The sequence below is a fragment of the Pinus tabuliformis genome, chromosome 5_1, assembly GCF_031772625.1.
Source record: "Pinus tabuliformis cultivar Carrire ecotype Pingquan chromosome 5_1, CPIR1, whole genome shotgun sequence".
In the NCBI taxonomy this organism is placed as follows: Eukaryota; Viridiplantae; Streptophyta; class Pinopsida; order Pinales; family Pinaceae; genus Pinus; species Pinus tabuliformis.
In genome coordinates, this window is record NC_142305.1 from 51,884,890 (window position 1) to 51,900,109 (window position 15,220).

At 39.9% G+C, this 15,220-nt stretch overlaps 1 pseudogene across 1 annotated transcript in view; it reads right to left on the reverse strand.

The window, feature by feature from the left end:
* LOC149163414 (microtubule-associated protein RP/EB family member 1A-like) overlaps positions 1-15,220 on the reverse strand; it is a 79,579-nt pseudogene that overhangs the window by 36,085 nt on the left and 28,274 nt on the right. The window contains exons 4-7 of the transcript XR_016260610.1: positions 2,803-2,909; positions 2,509-2,597; positions 2,197-2,291; positions 1,254-1,367 (exon numbers count right to left, since the gene is read on the reverse strand). The product of XR_016260610.1 is annotated as a microtubule-associated protein RP/EB family member 1A-like (transcript). The remainder of the gene's footprint in view (positions 1-1,253; positions 1,368-2,196; positions 2,292-2,508; positions 2,598-2,802; positions 2,910-15,220) is intronic.

Below are 15,220 nucleotides of genomic sequence, written 5' to 3' on the forward strand. Positions count from 1 at the left end.
AGAAGTCTGACCCCACTAGGGATGTTTAGAATAATGTGGAGAGGAATCGTGGGCCAACCCACATATCTTACAATGATAGTGTAGTCACATTATTGTTAAGGAGAGGGACAATGGAATACTGTGGGAAGACCACCACAAGAGGGAGCCTGAGTCCTGACTATGTACTGATTTTGCACCTTAGGAAAAATGGAAGGAACATGCTGCCCTGACATTTGTAAAGACGTTGCAGGCAAGCCTAAGTCTCCACTGCGTGTGATTTTGAAGAATTCTGCTGCAGATGGTGTGTATAGAGGATCTTCTGCATCAACTTTGCATCAGTACAATTAACAAACATAATGGAATACTGTGGGAAGACCACCACAAGAGGGCTCCTATGCAGAGATGGGGGGAGCCTGACTCCTGACAATGTACTGATTTTGCACCTTAAGAAAAAAGTAAAGAACTCGCTGCCCTGACATTTGTAAAGACGTTGCAGGCAAGCCTAAGTCTCCACTGTGTGTGATGTTGAAGAATTCTGCTGCAGATGGTGTTTGTAGAGGATCTTCTGCATCAACTTTGCATCAGTGCAATTAACAAACATACATACATATATATATATATATATATATGTCAATTGGGGTTATCTTGGGTATCAGTGCAATTAAAAAACATATATATATATATATGTCAATTGGGGCTATCTATCTTGGGTGGTTATATATATATATGTGTGTCAATTGGGGTTATCTTGGGTGGTTGGGCAGAATGGTTGTTATCTCCCCCACCCAGGTTCAATTCCCTGCAAGTGACATGATGATGAGAAATATTGTTGTAATGGCTATGTGCCTATGAATATTGTTTTATTGACCCTCACTCTCGCCCTTGGGCTGAGAGAGAGGATGATTTCCCTTGAAAATTAAATATATATATATATATATATAGAGAGAGAGAGAGAGAGAGAGAGGTTTTCTGAATAGATTTTAATATTTATCCTAAATACCACTTCTTTCACATTTCAAAATATTTACGATACAGAAAAAAATGATTATAGCGTACAATTGAGACATAATAGGGATATCCATCAGCGTGCATTATATTCTTTTGGTGCAAAACACTAATAAAGAAATTGGCATGACTTGAAATCAAGGAAAGAAAATTTACATTGAGCATCATTATTAAAGACAGGCCAAAAATTAAGTTATTTTGCAGTAAAGGATAATAACATACAACCAAAACCATGGGAAAGTTATCATGTGTATATATAAGATACATACTGCAAGGTGTTCCAACTCTGGGTTCTGGCAAAGGATTTCAATATGCCGAAGTTTTGCAAAGTAGAAGTCTCTTTCTTTTTCCAGAGTGTCTACAGAAAGCTTCAATTCTGTGACCTACAAGCAGCCAACAGAATACACTGAAAGCTAATCAGCTAGAGAGACATGGGAACACATCAGACAAGTATCTTTTATTTTACTAATCGCTACAGTCTAATATCCTGAGGAGCAGTTGGATACCCAAGGTAAGTGTATTGAGGTGCTACCAATATTTGAAATCAATTCACATCACTTCACCAAATAATCATAAATAGTGAAACTACAGAATTAATCTTAGTCAGAGTTTGAAAGCGATAAAATAAAAATTGCATGAAAATAATTAATCATGGACCCAAAATCTTCAAATCAGCAAGGGTGCATGTCGCTTATGTAATATAATAGAAGTTGGGAACCAGGAAATTTCTTATGTGCACTCCTTATAGCTAATATGATTAACTTTGCTAAACTGGTTAGCTTTGAAATTTTTTTCAAAAGTATAAGTTGTTATCATCGTTGCATATCTGTTGAATTTGGTCAGCTATTCAGAGTTTTATGTTCACTGAGATTTGAGACAGGGTTAATATCATAGTAACACAGACACCCCTTCTCAACCACCAAATGGCAAATCACCATGCAAGAAACCCTTCTAATATTATTGCCAATTATTTTAGATGTTACAACCTAACAGTTAAGAACATAGGTTTCCTCCTTGGAGGTCAGAGGTTCGGATGCAGAGTGAGTAGGGTACATACACCATAAGCAAATCGGTGCAGCTCCTGATAGGTATGGACTTCACTGATCTGCAGAGAAACTCCATTTCTTCCTAACACTAATTTAAGTTCAACAAGAAGCATATGAATTCCTTTTTAATGGTGATATAGAAAGCAAAACTTCCTAATGGCGATACCTCTTCATTCATTGCTTGAATGTGAGCAGCATAAATTCCGCCATTTGGCACTCCAATATGCTTCCCATGTTTAATCCCTGCAGGATCAGATGTTCCTGCAAACAAAGGAGAAAAATTACAAATTGACTGAATTCAGTAGAGGCATCAAGACTTTAGAAGCAGGAGAGAAAAAATGCTAACACTGCAACTGATATTGGTTGGTAACGAATACTCAAGTAAGCCATAAACCACTTGGACTAGCCCCATAATCATCCGTAAGTGGAATAGCACAGGAATTTCTATTTTGTAGAGACTTTAAACTTCCAGGAGCACCTTTATTTGGACTTGAAGATTGCATTGGAGCCGCTGATTTTCTCTGTGTTTCTTTTCCTTTAGATCTTCTCTCCACGGGATTGTAATTTCTAACAGCCATACCAGTCTTTTTCAGCCAAAAATACAGGTTTGATAAAATAACACTTCTGAAAGCATTAGATAACGGGTTATGAACTCAAGTCATGATCGTTTTCTTTTCTCTTCAAAGCGTAAACAACATATTCCATGTTTATAAAGCACTTTGTAATTTTCCTTTTCTACATAGCAAAATATATGGAAAGGCAGGTTTCTTACCTGTCATCGATTCCATCATTTACAGAATCACAGTATCTTTTTAACCACTGGAGGAATTCTAGATTGTCCAATGGCCGCCCTTTAACAAGCTTGTTAACCTCAATGTGCTGGGAAACATAGCATTCACAACTGTCAGACTCTGAATGTGGAATAAATACTTAGCAGCACCCTCAAAACACAGTAACTTCAATGATTCAATCAGAACAATGATACCCTCAAGTGAATAACGAAACTCCAAGACCAGAGCTTAAAATCAGAAAAGAATAATATTTGCCTAAATTGTAATCAAATGTTTGCATATTGAAGAAAGAGAGTCTTTCCCCAATATTCAAGGATCAGCTGTCATCTAAACACGATCAAAAAGACATTTGTCATGGTTTGATTTCAGATTGTCCATCTATAGAATTAGAAAGGCACCCTTTTCTTATAACAGAAGAACAAACCCTTTTATGTTGGCAAAGTAGGGGGGAAGTAGGAGGAAAGCAGAGCTTCCAGAGGCAAAGAAATTCAATAGATGCCCACTGCCCAGTATCTGCAATGGAAGGATAATGACTAGAGATATCTTTAACATTAGTAACTCATGATTTCACAGATTCATACTAATTGAGCTAAATCACCAGGTTGTCTGGACTCTGGCATGGAGGTTTGTCAAGGAAAAAAAAATTGGGGCTTCATGGTCCTTTGCAGGCAAGAACCCTAAATATTTATTTTTTCTTAATTAAACCCCAAATGTCATGATCCATCTCTTCAGCACTATATGAAGAGATGGCATCGTTTAATTGTATTATTACATAGTACATACATATCAATTCATTATTCTATATACTTTGTCCTTTCACATTATCATTATAAGAATCTGTGTGCTCTTTTCCGATGTATCAGTTTATAAACCATTTGGTTAGTAACTTTCCCGAATGCTCAGTTTATGAACCATTTGGTCAGTAACTTTCCCGAATGCTCAGTTTATGAACCATTTGGTCAAGTTCCCCAAGTGCTTAGAGGAATCCCCCACTACAGTTGTAATTTCAATTTTAGAACTAAAGGTTGGCTCCATCTAAATAGGAGACCCTTTTATTATTTGTTATTTTTTTATACTTTGAGATGAAAAGTTGGCTCCTCCATTTTGAAGAGGGTGTCATAAATGAATTTATCTTCAATGAGACATTTTCTCCTTGATATAATGAAATTTAGCAATCTCACAAATTGATATGAGTTTGTGTCGATGTTACATACGTCCTGTTTTTCTTTATGGAATGAAATCTCTATCTTCTAATTTCCTACCTAAAATTTTAAATGATGCATGGTCATGGTCATGAGTAATGGCTTTTTCCAAATTTAAATGTTTATTGTGAACAGCTCCCTGTCATGATCCATTGAGAACATTATGGTGTGATGAGGGTAAACCCACTCAAACAGAGTTCTCTACATTAAAGAACTGTGGAAATACTAATCTCTGACTAATTTTTATGGAAAAAAGAAACAGCTTATATAGATTTTACAAAATGAAACCACTTCAACAAACTAAGGAGAGAAAGGCTCTCCAAATCCAACAAAATAGAATATATGAACTAAAGCGAAGAATAGGTTGAGGAAAGATCTCAACCATGCCCATGAATATCTCAACTAGCCGTATATGGTAAGAAACTAGCCCATGAAGATCTCAACTATCCCCTGATACTAGGAAACTACAATGCTATGTAACTCACACCATATTAGTTTCCTATTACAATATTAATGAAAAATACAATAGCATACAATGCTCAAAATATAAAGTAGGCATTTTATTCCTTATCCAGATCCCTTGATACTAGGAAACTACAATGCTATGTAACTCCCACACCATATTAATTTCCTATTACAATATTAATGAAAAATACAACAGCATATAATGCTCAAAATATAAAGTAGGCATTTTATTCCTTATCATGGTGTATGAGTTATTGTTTGACTATTGCACAAGGCACTCATTTACAATGATTTTAGTTCTTGTGTTTTGTCTTATGAATTTCTAATTAGTTTAATGAGTATCTTTTTAGATTTCTCACATAGCTCAAAAAGGAATCCAGTATATAAATATTTTTAGTCTTTGATTAGCCACTTTATCAGCCCCGATAGATCAATGCTTGTGAGTCTCACTGATGCTGAGGGTCTGTTAAATGAAAGAGAAAACCAACCTTAGAAATGAACGAGGAATTCCTCAGATCCATCAGGAATCCTTGGAAATATCTGTTCATACTTTGTGTTGGTCCATGAATAGACTTGTAGGCATTTAAGAGTAACATAAAATCTCATCAACAAGACCTTGGACAATTACAAGTTAAAGAACTCAAGAATGCCAAGTCCAGACAGTGGCAGCAAAGAATGAAACAAATGGTTTGTGATCTAGAATCTTCCAGCAGTGATTGGAGATTCTCTCACCTAAGGTGGTCCCTGTTGCTGCAAAATCTAGCAGGGCCAGTGCTAGGTCCCACTAGGTGAGGGGCCAAACCTTATAGCAACAATGAGGAAAGGTTGCCACTATCACCTCAACAACCTTCCTCCTGCTTTTTAGTGGGATTTCAACCACAAGGGAAGCTTCCGTAAATCACCTATAAGGTATTTTAATACTAGAGCTCAAGGTGACTTGTTTTTTAAGGTCTAAAGATGGATACAGAGCTTGGCAAGGCCAAAGATAACCAAGGTATTCATTGATTCAATGATAGGGTTCAAGCACTCTCAAACTAGACCAGTAAGAGCGCTGCTATCAGTTAGGGTTTGAATGATCTTCAATAGTATGCCGTGCAATGGCATATAGCAACCTGAGAAAATCCCTCCAAACAATCTTCAACAAGAAAGGAGCAAGGGTTTCAAATAGAGACTAGGGATGAACTAGGGTAAACAGCTTTGGGGCTGTTAGATATGCATAAAATGCAGCAAAAGAGGGTGACACCATCCCTTCTAGGTCATGTAAGTCACTCCACTACGCTAGATTTTTTTTCTATAGGATTTATAGAGACTAACCTACAATTTAAGGCCACCCTTGAATAACAAAACTGTGAAAATTCTATCACTGCAGCAACTGATTTATTTTTCCTACTTATTCCACAATAAGCTATTTATGAAATTACTTCAATAAACATTAAAATAAATACTACTGCAGATATCGCACCGTAATACAGAAACAAACATATGCACAAGAATCAACACATTGACACAATTATTTGGACAACAGTCCCCGGAAAAACCCAATGTGGGAAAACCGGTGCAACAAGGGAGGCTTTTATTATTCAACAATTCTTCAGTACAACAGGGTGCCAAACTGGCTTACCCATAAAGAGAAAAAAATCTCCAACACTTCTCCCAATCCCAATGTTGCCCTGGCTGACCTCTGTGTGGCTCTCAGACCCTCTGCGTCAGCCCCTATTTGACTGCGTCAGCCCCTGCTTGATTGCGTCAGCTCTAACCGTCTTTGCGTCACCTACACAAGCCCAGTTAATGACTGCGCAATCTCCTGCCGCCTCTGCGTCTGCCTGAAATGCCCTGCGTCTACCTCTCCTGCCTCAATGCTGATCTCTAGTGGCTAATCCCGTCTCTCTGTTTCGTACTTGCTGCCTCCTGACTGCTCACCAGACCACTGGTTCAATTTCTCAGCTAACCCCGCTCCAGAAATTGAACTGACTGGTCTCCCTCAGTGTGTTCTCCAAGTGACCCTCAAGCCTCCTCTTATACTTTTCTCGTTGACAAATCAACGGTCGAGATTAAGTCCCTAATCAACGGCTAAGATTAGATCTGGCTTGATCCATGACTTTTGGACCATTCTAACACAGTTTTATATTAATTCACATTAATATTTTATTTTCCCTAAGTTTAGACTTAGGGACTTCATTAAAAATATTAATTATTTTAATATCTCCCAAACTGTTTAGAATCTTCCCAAACCCTTTTTGGGTATTGGAGATCTCATGTGCCTTAGCCTCTCCACCAATTTCCGTGGCTAGAGCACAGCACATCCGATGCTACCTCAAATCAACACTCCCTCTTAGCAAGGATTGTGCTCTAGCAATACTCCTCACTGAGCATCACCCTGATCATTCGGCATCGGTCCCTGTGTTGATGCTAGGCCTACTGCCCATCATCCTCTGCACTGTTGCATCTTGTACTTCTGTCCATGACTCTGCCACTGCCGCTGCTGCATCTGTACGACAACTCCCTCTGCATTTGTGCTGCTGCTGGTCCTTTCTCCCAACACTGCATCCGCACTGCAACTCCCTCTGGATCTGTGCTGCTATCACTCCCATTTCTGCTTCTAAAACGGATTCTTCACCATCCCCATCTTTTCCTTGAAGTAGTCAAAATTTGTCCTTCCCAAGGGCCTTGGTGAGGATATCTGCCACCTGTTCTCCTATAGGTGTAGCTCAACTATACAGCTCCTCGTTGGACACAGTGTCTGACAAAGTGACACTGGATATCAATATGTTTCGACCTATCATGAAACACTGGATTCTCAGAGAGCTTGATGGAACTCTGATTATCGCACATGATCCTGGGTGCCTCCATATTCTCTCTGAATAGGTTCACCAGCAGTTTTTTAAGCCATATGACCTCACAAGAAGTTGTGCTTGCTGCCATATATTCTGCCTCAGGTGAGCTCAGAGCCACGGACTTTTGTTCCCTACTGCACCAGGAGGTCATTCCTAATCCAATGTTGAAACAGTACCCAGAGGTACTTTTCCACTCCACTGAACTTCCTGCCCAATCTGCATCAGTAAATCCACTCAAACTGATATCCTTACCTTTAGTGTACAAGAGCCCATAATCGATTGTTCCCTGTAAATACCTGAGAATGTGTTTGGTTGATGCCCAGTGTGCCCTCTTTGGTTCCACCATGAACTGAATGAGGGTGTTTACAACGTAGAAAATGTCTGGCCTGGTATTGACCAGATACATCAGGGACCCTATGAGTTTCCTGTATAGGGTGGAATCGACATCCTTGTCTTCTAATGCATCAATCTTCTTCCAGTTGATGATCATTGACGTAGCCATAGGTCTACAGTGCTCCATCCCGAATCTTTTCAAGATTTCTGTAGCATACATCCCTTGCCCTAGGAAGATTTCTCCCTTCTGCTGCCAAACTTCCAACCCTAGGAAGTAGTGCATTCGTCCCAAATCCTTCATATTGAATTCTATGGCTAGATTCTTCTTGCAGTCCCCAATGAGTCTGGATGATCCTGTCAGAAAGAGATCATCCACATACAATACTAAGATTAGCGGCTCGTTCTCTACAACCAGATAGTAGAGATTCGGATCTGCGTCACTCTTGACAAATCCCATCTTCTGCAAGTAGCCATCTATTCGGCCATACCATGCTCTCGTTGCCTGTTTCAGCCCATACAAGGCTTTCTTCAATCTGCATACATGAGACTTTTTCTCATGAGTTTCAAAGCCCTCTGGTTGTTCAATGTATACCTCCTCTTCTATTACCCCATTCAGAAATGTCGTTTTGACATCCATCTGATGGATCTCCCATCCCATCTGTGCTGCAAGAGATATCACGGTCCTAATAGATGTATACCTAGCTACTGGGGCGAAGGTCTCCTCATAGTTAATCCCTTCTTTTTGAGCATACCCCTTAGCCACAAACCTGGCCTTGTATTTCTCAACACTGCCGTCTGTAGCGTATTTGATCTTGTAGATCCATCTTGAACCTACCATTGATCTGTCTTGAGGCCTTGGCACCACCTCCCAGACATCGTTTACCATTATGGAGTTGTATTCCTCTACCATCGCATCTAGCCAAACCTGATGTTGAGCTGCCTTTTTGAAACTAGCAGGCTCTCCATCCTAAGCTACTAATACCTGATATCTATCTGGTTGTTTTTGCTCCCTCTTATTATTTCTTGGCGCACTAATGAAGTCCTCTGCATCTCGCAGAATCTGACGAAGTTCCCTGCTAATTCTTCCTCTGCCAGCAGGTGCTTTTGTTCTCTCCTCCCCCTCATCCTGAGAATCTTCCTGTTCTGAGGAAGAATTATTTGCTTCTGTTGGTTGAAGAGGCTTAACCAACGGCTCCTCTTTCGACTGCTCCTCGGAAGGCATCTCGCGAGATCTTCTGAAAGCCCTGTCCTCCATGAATTTTACATCTCGTCGTACTACTACCTTCCTGCTCCCTAGAAGATAGATTTTGTATGCCTTAGCGTTCTCGCTATATGTAGTATACCTAGGGGGGATAATATGGGGTACAAAGGGAGGTACCCAAGGGAATAATGTAATAATGGGATGGGCCATAGTAATAAATAAGGTGGTTAACCCGTATCATGTAAGGGACCACAAGTAGTTAGCAATAATGTAATAAGCCCATGGTATTAGATAGATGGTATTGAGGGAACCATGGTAATGACCCATGGTATTGTATGTATGAGGCCTATATAGAGGCTAGAGACTCCCCATTGAGACCTATATAGAGGCTACAGACTCCCCAGAGTGTTGGAAGGACAAAATAGGGTCTTATTTGAGAAATGACACCATTATATGGTGGGAATCACTTGATAGTGAGTTTCTGAAGTTATGTAGCGCTGATGTAATAGAAGAACTACTTTTGGACGAATGGTCTCATACTAGAAAGGAGAAAACCACAAAACCTAGCAAAGATTTTATTGGTACAGGAAAGAAGGAAACCAAGAAACCTAAAGGGTTATTTTTTGCTAATATCTCCTTATTGCAGGTTCATGGATTGATTCAGAAGGAGAAGATCATTGTGTCTATAAATCCTAGTTGCAAGCAAAATCTCATAAATGTCAATTTGGCAAAAAAATTGCAAGTGCCAGCAAAACACATTGAAAACACACAGGTTAATGATGAGGATGTGCAAGTTTATAAAGATTTGAAGCTTTCGATAGATAAGTATGTATTGCATTGTGATTTTTATACTTCAAATATGGATAACATGGATGTTGTTTTAGGATATCCTTGGATGGAATCTGTGGGTACTATCAATATTAATGTGCAGAAGAAATTCCTAAAGCTCTGGTATAAAAAGAAGAAAATTAAATTGCAGGATATTCCCATTAAAACCCAAGCAGAGACTATGGAGGCAGAAGCACAAAGCTCTAATGACACTTACACATCAGATGATGAGCCGTTGATGGTCAACAATCAAACACAAACAAAGGCTGAAGCAGAAAAAGTTACAGGCACTGATACATCAGATGAGGACTCAGTGATTGAAGTAATATTGGAAGATAAGAAACCACAGCAGGCACCACAACATGTACCAGATAACAATCAGGCTGCATTAGGTGGTAAATTAAATAAAGATACATTGTTTGTTAAAACTTCAGCATATCACCACCCACATCACCCAGCAAGAAAACAACCAACAAGATGGCAACAAATTAGCTACAAGGACAACAGCCCCCGCATGGCATATAGAGAGGGGCGACGATCCACCTACTATACATCAACACAGAAGAGCTACGAGGATCAACTTCCATCTCAAGCGAGCGAGGCACCAGCTAGATCGAGAGTTCACCTTTCTCTTGGATGGCTAGATGCACGTGCATGGTACCAGTGGACTACTCTTTTGAGTAGATCTTATTATTTGTGTTCTTCCCATGTTTCGGGGATGAAACATGTTAAGGGGGGTGGAATGTAGTATACCTAGGGGGGATAATATGGGGTAAGGCACCCAAGGGAATAATATAATAATAGGATGGGCCATAGTAATAAATAAGGTGGTTAACCCATATCATGTAAAGGACCACAAGTAGTTATCAATAATGTAATAAGCCCATGGTATTAGATAGATGGTATTGAGGGAACCATGATAATGACCCATGGTATTGTATGTATGAGGCCTATATAGAGGCTAGAGACTCCCCATTGAGAGAGGTCAAGGAATTATTGTATGACCAGGCATATGGCTTGTGGAGTGCTCTCCTTCCTTAAGAAGTGAATGTATGGTGTTGCCCTACTTTAAGGGTTTTGATATCAATAAAGAAACATTTCTATCTATTTCTATCTTATTATTTCTGGGTATATTTGCATTATCTTATATTTTTGGATCAGATCTATAACAAGATGGTATTGAGGGAACCATGGTAATGACCCATGGTATTGTATGTATGAGGCCTATATAGAGGCTAGAGACTCCCCATTGAGAGAGGTCAAGGAATTATTGTATGAACAGGCATATGGCTTGTGGAGTGCTCTCCTTCCTTAAGGAGTGAATGTATGGTGTTGCCCTACCTTAAGGGTTTTGATATCAATAAAGAAACATTTCTATCTATTTCTATCTTATTATTTATGGATATATTTGCATTATCTTATATTTTTGGATCAGATCTATAACACTATATCCCACTAGATATCCATTTTCCGCGGTCTGATCCAGCTTCTTCCTCTTTTCTTCAGGTATGTGGCAATATGCTAAACACCTAGATATCCTGAAATGACAGACTTCAGGTGTCTTCCCTATGAAGACTTTCTCTGGAGTAATCTTGCCCAATGCCCGATGAGGAGTCCTGTTCTGAACATAGACTGTTGTGTTGCATGCTTCCGCCCACAGGAATTTTGGCATATCCTAATCATACATCATGGCCCTAAATGCTTCTACAATAGTCCTGTTCTTTCTTTCTGCTACCCCATTCTGCTCCGGATTGTAGGGAGTTGTCCACTCTCTTATGACGCCCTCCTTAGCGCAAAAATTAGTGAAGTCCTTATCGACATATTCTCCACCATTATCTAAGCGCAAAACTTTTATTTTCTTCCAAGTCAGATTGTCCACCAGAGCCTTGAACTCCTTGAATCGACAGAAAACCTCATCCTTGGTTTTCAGAAAATAAATCCAAATTTCCTTGAGTGGTCATCAGTGAAGATAAGGAAATACTCGGCACCACTGAGAGCTTTGACGAACATAGGTCCACAAATATCTGAGTGTATCAATCCTAGTACACTCTTGGCCCTGTGTTTTCTCCTAAGAAATGCTGCCTTGGCATACTTTCCTAGAGCACATCCCTTGTATACATCATCTCGTTCCGTACTCAGATCCGGAACTCCTGTTACAGTGCTCCTGAGAATTCTCAAAGCTCCATGGTGCAAGTGACCCATTCTTTTGTGCCATAGTTCGTTCAAGTCCTTGTCTCCATGACTGCCTATTAGTGCCATTGGTGATTCTAGTTGTAATCTATACAACCAATTACTTTTGATTCCGATCTGCACTTTCTTTTTCCAGCTCGGGTGTTTGATGTATACCTTCTCCTTTATGAAGTAGACGTCATAGCCCTTGCCTTGTAGTTGTGACACATAAAGTAAGTTCATCCCAATCCTAGTACATGCAGCACATTTGTAGCACGGAACCGTTCTCCCGATTTTGTCTGAAAGACTATGGTACCCTTCCCTACTGGAGTACACTTTTCCTTGTTCCCCATGGTGATCTGAAAGTTCATCTTCTCTTCTTGATATTCCGAGAAACACTCCCCAATTCCCGTCATATGCCACGAGGCTCCACTGTCTATATACCATACTTCTGATGACGCAGCACTAGTCATACACACCACTTCTTCTTCCAGCCTGAAAGCTAACATAGAGAAATCGAAATCTCTTTCTCTTATGCAATCTTCTGAAAATCTGTGTGAGTCCCCTGACGTGGATGCCTCTACATCGTGGTCTCGACCCATAACTGATTTTCCCTTCCTGTCTCTGATTACTCCCTCTGATACCATGTGAAAATTCTATCACTGCAACAATTGATTTATTTTTCCTACTTATTCCACAATAATTTATTTATGAAATTACTTCAATAAACATTAAAATAAATACTGTTGCAGATATCACACCGTAATACAAAAACAAACATATGCACAAGAATCAACACACTAACACAGTTATTTTGGACAAGAGTCCCCGGAAAAACCCAATGTTGGAAAACCGGTGCAACAAGGGAGGTTTTTATTATTCAACAATTCTTCAGTACAACAGGGTGCCAAACTAGCTTACCCACAGAGAGAAAAAATTCTCCAGCACTTCTCCTAATCCCAGCGTCAACCCCACTGACCTCTGCGTGGCTCTCAGACCCTCTGCGTCAGCCCTTGCTTGACTGCATCAACCCTGGGCCTCTCTGCGTCACCCATGCAGGCCCAGTTAATGACTGTGCAGTCTCCTGCTGCCTCTGCGTCTGCCTGAAATGCCCTGCGTCTGCCTCTCCTGCCTCAACGCTGATCTCTAGTGGCTGATCCCATCTCTTTGTTTCGTACTTGCTGCCTCCTGACTGCTCACCAGACCATTGGTTCAATTTCTCAACTAACCCCGCTTCAAAAATTGAACTGACTGGTCTCCCTCAGTGTGTCCTCCAAGTGACCCACAAGCCTCCTCTTATACTTTTCTTATTGACAAATCAACGGCCGAGATTAAGTCCCCAATCAACGGCTAAGATTAGATCTGGCTTGCTCCATGACTTTTGGACCATTCTAACACAATTTTATATTAATTCACATTAATATTTTATTTTCCCTAAGTTTAGACTTAGGGACTTCATTAAAAATATTAATTATTTTAATATCTCCCAAACTGTTTAGAATCCGCCCAAACCCTTTCTGGGTATTGGAGATCTCATGTGCCTTAGTCTCTCCACCAATTTTCGTGCCTAGATCACATCCGATGCTACCTCAAATCAACAAAAACAATAATTTTACACATAAATCAGCTCCTAAAACCTAGCAGCTGCCCTAGCCATCTAGGAGAGAGAAAAAAGAGAAGGATTTTGGTTGGATTTTAAGGTGATCAACACACTTTTGGACAAGCACCTTATCCTACAAAGGCTAGTGGAGTCTGTATGACACAAAATCCCAAGGAAGGATGATGAAGGACTAAGGGGAGATGCTCTAGGGCATCCACTTCTAAAACCATAATTATTATTCTTGTGAGGAGTGAAATTAAATATAAGGACTGTATTGCCTCAAAATCTAGCAGGTCTTGCAAGAGGGATCACAAGAAAGGAACTAAACCAAGGGACAACAACGAGCTGGAGGCCCATTGTCACCACAAAACTCCACCTCTTGCTCTTTAGTGGAGTTTCACCGCAAGGGAGGCTTCCTAGCGTTGATCACCTAATAAATATTCTAAGGCACTAGTTCAAAGGCGACAATTGAATAGGCCCCTCTAAGATACTAAAGCTAAGGATAAGGCTCAATTTGACAAGACAAGGAATAGTGCACCTTAGAAGCAGCCTATAAAGGGACTTATAACCTAGGTTTTTTATGTATGACTCAAAAGTAGCATAACTAGGCATACAAGGAGAGAGAAAAGGTTTGCTATAATGATATAATCAACAATGGGATCCACAAACCTTGAATTGACCCTAAGATGAAGCTTCAATGCTGAATTAGTGTTTTTCCAATCCTAGAATTGCCTAGGGTTAATGATGTCATCCCTGGGGTGGGACTCCCAACCATACAAATTGCTAGATTTTGATGTTCTAAGGATTAGCAAGGTAGAACATCCTCCAACTAGCTCAATGCTCATGTGCTAGTTGAATTTGGTTGCAAACCCTAACCCTAGTGACTTGCCTTGAAGGGCCAAAATTTTCAGGAACTGGAAATTAAAGGGCCAAATTTTTAGGACCAAAAATTTCAAGGTCGGAAATTTCATGGCTGAAATTTTAGGAGGAGAAAAAGGAGGATTTTGAAGTTTTTGATTTTTTACCATATATGTGGAGGCCAGTGCCTACTAACTACTTGGGTAATGGAGTCTACGAGAAAATTACTATGGAAATATCAAATCCTTGAAAGGAGTAAGAGGGAAACCCTAAGTTTCAACTTTTAAAACTCTAGCTATCACTTTATGAGGGGATAAAATCAAGAGAAAAGCTCTCTATGAGGTTCTCAAGGGATGTTCAAAGTTCTAATTAAAGCATGAAACACTTCACCAAACATTTCATATAAAGATATGCATTTAGACAAGGAATATAGAAACCCTAGTAAAAATACATTGCATAAAATAACCATGAAAGATATTCAAGAATAAAAGTACTCACAAGATATCAAAGAACAATTCATCTTTATCCCTGTTGTCGCAAAATCTAGCAGGCCTTGGAGAGGGGTACCCTACAAGGCTATTACTAGACTAGGTGACAATAATGGGGTGATGGCCCACTGTCACCACAGCCAAAACCCCCTCCTCTTTATAGATTTTCACCAATGGGAGGAGTCCTGGTATGTGAGAAGGTCACCTAAGATAGATATTCAAATGTTTGGGTACACGGTGACTCAAATAGGCACTCTACAAGAAAGACACAACAATGGCTCAAGGCTCCAATTGGTGGCGATTCACTTACTCTATAGAGACCTAGGGAGGGCAACCTATGACCTAGGGTTGGATTGATTAGTTGAGTGTTTGGATGGCCAAAGGTCGAGGCTAAGAGAAAGGGTTTTCAATAGATATTTTC